Here is a 4,278-nt window from a genome sequence, read left to right on the forward strand (position 1 = left end):
GTCCCCCACCCCTCCCAGTTCCTCGTGCCCCCCAAATTCCCCTCAATTTCCCTCTCTCTGCCTCTGCCTCCCTCAGCCCATCTGTGAGGCTCCACAGCCCCATCAGGGACACCCCCAGTCCTCCCTGTACCTCCTCATCCCCCTGAGGATCCCCCCCATTTCCCAGGGGGTCTCCAGCCCCTCTCAAGGTCTCCTCCAATCTCAGGGTCCCCCCAGCTCCTCTGTGGGTCTCTTGCAGCTCCTCAAATCCACAGACATTGCACACAGAGGAAGGAAGAGAAAGTCCCATCCATTCCTATCCCTTCCTCTTCTCCTAGGTCCAGGGGATTTACCCTAAAGCTTCTGAGTTTTCACTTTTAAAATTACTTAAAAAAAAAAAAAACAAAAAAACAAAACAAACACAATATTAAGGCTCTTTTTCATGTTTTCCCAAAATGTTCTGTCACAGAGGAGGATGGAGAGGAGAAGGATGTCCTGAAAGGAAATGGTGCCTCCGAGAGAGGTGGGAAATGAGAAAGGATTTGGGATGGGATGGGATGGGATGGGATGGGATGGGATGGCATGGGATGGGCACCCAAGAGGTCTCCACCACAGAGTGGGCATCGCTTTGCAGCTGCCTGGGGTGTCAGAAGCCCCTGGAACACGTTCTGGCCACAGTAATGCAGCTGGGACAGAGACACCATGCCCTGTGGGACCTCTGGGCCTGTCCCTGCCCACATTCCCCCTGCTCTGTCAGCCCTCCAGCTGGGATCCCCCATCACCCAGCACTTCCCCATCCTGGAAGGTCCCCAGATCCATTAATTATCCATGACTCAGCCGAGAACCCGAGCCAGCAGCTCCAAAACTCCCTTTTTATCTGATTTTCGGATATTGACACCCAGAAGTTGCCACCCAGCATTGGTGTCACCCAAAAATGGAACACTGGGAGAGCCTGGATCCCCCCAGAGCTTCTCTAATGTCCAAGTTCACCCTCGCTGGGTTAATTTCCATCAGGGCTTTCACTTCTGCTGTGGGATTTTTTTTTTTTCTCCCTGTGATTAAGAAACTGGTGGTTTTAAACCTCAGCACCAATTTAGGCATTTTCTGATTTTTTTTTTTGCAGGGGGAGTGGAGTTATCCAATCCCAAATCTGCACTGGGAGGAGACAGTGTGGGTCACCCCTGAGCTTGTGGGATCCACCAAGGATTGGTGAACATCTCCTGGGATTTTCATTGTTGGGACTGGCTGGGATAAGTGACACTCCAGGCTTTTTTTCCGACCCTACTTTGGGTGGATTAATCTTGGGTGTGGGAAAGGGGCCCCTTTCCTGGGAAGGTGGTTGGTATGCAGGGAAGAAAAAAAAAAAAGAAAAAGAACAACAAAACCCATGCCCAGCTCCATCCCAGGCTGGAAAATGAAGGAAATTAGTGCTTGTCTGCTGAAAAAATATGATTCCAAGGCTGGTTTTGCTCCCAGGATAGATCCGACCGCGATTAAAAGGAAAGGAAGGCGGGAGTGGAAGGAAATCATGCTGGAATCACCACCACAGGCTTTCTGCAAAGCCATGGGGCTGTTAGACCTGCACAGAGCTGTGTGCCCTTCCCATTCCACCAGCACCAAATCCATCCAGGACCTCCAGCTGAGTCAGCCGAGAAAAGGAGATTTTTATGGGTTTCAAATTGGGATTTTCAGGTGAGAAATGTGGTCCCTGAGTGGTGACACTGGGATGCCCTAGAACTTTTCCAGCGTTCCCAAAGCCTGTGTCCCCAGTTGTGGCATACACATGGAAAGGGAATTCTTTGGGAAACACCTTCATCCCACCCACCTACTTGTTTCCTTCCCCAAAAATCCCTTGTTTTACATAAAAACATGGTTGAAAGCACCTACCAGAGTGGGCTCCCCTGGGATGGATGGGCACAGCAGGCATTGGGGATGCCAGTATTCCCAGTGCCAGCTATCCAGATGAGGGGAAATGCTCATTCCAGGCTTCTTGGCATTAGCAACCCCAAAAAGTAGGTTTTTCTCCCTGGATTGGCAACGATGGAGAGTACAAAGGGCACAGTCTGATGCTGGTGTGAAGCAAACATGGAGGTTTTGGGCTGGAAAAAAAATCCCCTGAGGTGCCAGAATTTCCCATCTCCCTGCAAAAGGGGAGAGCCCTTGGGCTCTAATTAGGTAACGAGTTAATTAGGATTAATTAGTTACTGTTTGCAAAGCACTTCGGAGATGACAACTGGCGGTGTGGGGTTGGCTTCCTGCTTCCTCTATGGAGGAGTGCAGCATCCTCCTTAGGAAGGGGGTCCATAAACAAGGTTGGGATCAAACCCAGCGGGATGGTGCACTCCGGGAGCAGGCGGGATGCTCCCGGCATTCCAGCAAGGATGCGTTTCCGTGCCAGGATGGAAACACACACGCCAAGAGCCGAGCAGGCACGTCCCGGCGTGCCCATCCCGCCGGCGGCAAGGGGGAACATTCCAGCACCGCGGCTCCTCGGGGCCTCCCTCTCTTGCCACCAGCATTCCCGGCACACGCAGCACACGTGGGGAGGAGACAGGTTTTCCCTGCCCGCCGGCTTGGCCGGATCACCCAGACTCTTGCCACATTGTGGCATCCTCCAGCCTGCTGGAACCGCAGCAGGGAAGGGCCGTGTATCCCATAAAAAGATTGGGAATCAAGGCACGGTGGTGTCCCCCCCCCGGTTCACACAGGGTTTACCAGGAGGTAACAAAGCCAATTTACTAATTAACTGGGATTAATTTCCCTGTTTGCCCAAACCACCCTGTGGTTTCCCTTCATTGCCCAATGATCCGCCAGGGTGAGTGTTGGCAGTGCTGGCTGAGTGCCACGTGCTCCGGTGGGATGATGCTCTCCATTGCCCCAAATTCCTGGAAATTTCAGCCAAATGCTTAGGATACAATTAAATAACCTATTAACTACATGGGATTGGATCCCCTAGCCCTGAATCTGAATCTGGGGTGAAAAAAGGATTTTTCCTTCTTTCCATGGTTATTTGATATCATTCCAGCTGTTCCTCAGTCCCCAGAGGGTCCCAGAGGGGAGACATGACCTGAATTCCTAAAGCAGGAAAACAAGCAGGAAAAAAAACAAGACCATGTGGGTTTGTTATATTTTTTTAGCTGTTTCCAAGCTTTTGGGGCCTAGCAGGAAGAGGAGAAGAGCGGATTCCCTGGAAGGGGATGGGGATAACCAGGAGATGGGGTTGTACCTGTGTTTGGAGGGAGGGAAAGGGGGGTACCAGCAGTGGGAGGGGGGTGATCCAGTGGTGAAAGCCAAGCAGTTTGTTCCTGTTGGCCGTTGGCCAGACAGGCACGCCTCTTCCCAAATATGCAGCTCAGCTTGCCCTCAGGAACTGTGTCCCCTTCCCCGCTGCTCCCTCCATCCTCCAGCCCCCCTTACTCCCACCCCAGCGTTCCTCCTTTGTCTCTCTGGTCCCTCAAGGGGGAGTGAAGGATCCCTGGGGATCCCAGGGGGTAGAAACCAGTGCTGCCACTGGTCCCAACTGGTCCTGACTGGTCCCACCATGGCCAAGCATGGCGATGACACGGTAGATGTCTGCCACCCAAAACTCCCCTCTGTGATTTTTGGCTAAATGGGTACATTTTGGGGGGGAAGTGGTGTTTGTCAGTGTCAGCTGTGGGGTCATCTGTGTCTGGTCACTGGTGGGTGCAGAAAACTGGGAGGAAGAGAGGGATAGAGGGGCAGGAGTACAGGAAGGATAGACTGGATGGATAAACAAATGGAGAGACAGAGGGATTAAGGGCTGGACAAGAGAAATGGATGGATGGATGGATGGATGGATGGATGGATGGATGGATGGATGGATGGATGGATGGATGGAAGAGATGAGAATCCAGGGACGTGGACAAATGGATGGATGAAGGTTTTAAGGACTGCATGAGGAGATGGGTGGACAAGGTAACAAGGAGATCTGGAGGGATTGATGGAGGGCCAGAGGGAGGGAGGAGTGGATAGAGGGAGACACAATGGGAGGCATGAATGATTGGACAGAGGGATGGACAGAGAGATGGGTACATGGACAGACGGGTGGAGAGAGGGACAGGACAGAGGAATGAATGGATAGAGAGACTAAGGTCTGGAAGGGAAGAAGGTTGGACAGGGGACGGAGACGTAGGTGGAAGGAGGGACGGAAAGATCAGAGGGACAGAACGACAGATAGACAAATGGATGGATGAAAGGCTGGACAGGGAGATAGCTGGGTGGAGGAGAAAGGGATGGACAGAGGGACAGACAGGGATAGAAAAAGGACTTTAGGTCAGG

This window comes from Geospiza fortis, unplaced genomic scaffold, assembly GCF_000277835.1.
Source record: "Geospiza fortis unplaced genomic scaffold, GeoFor_1.0 scaffold4, whole genome shotgun sequence".
In the NCBI taxonomy this organism is placed as follows: Eukaryota; Metazoa; Chordata; class Aves; order Passeriformes; family Thraupidae; genus Geospiza; species Geospiza fortis.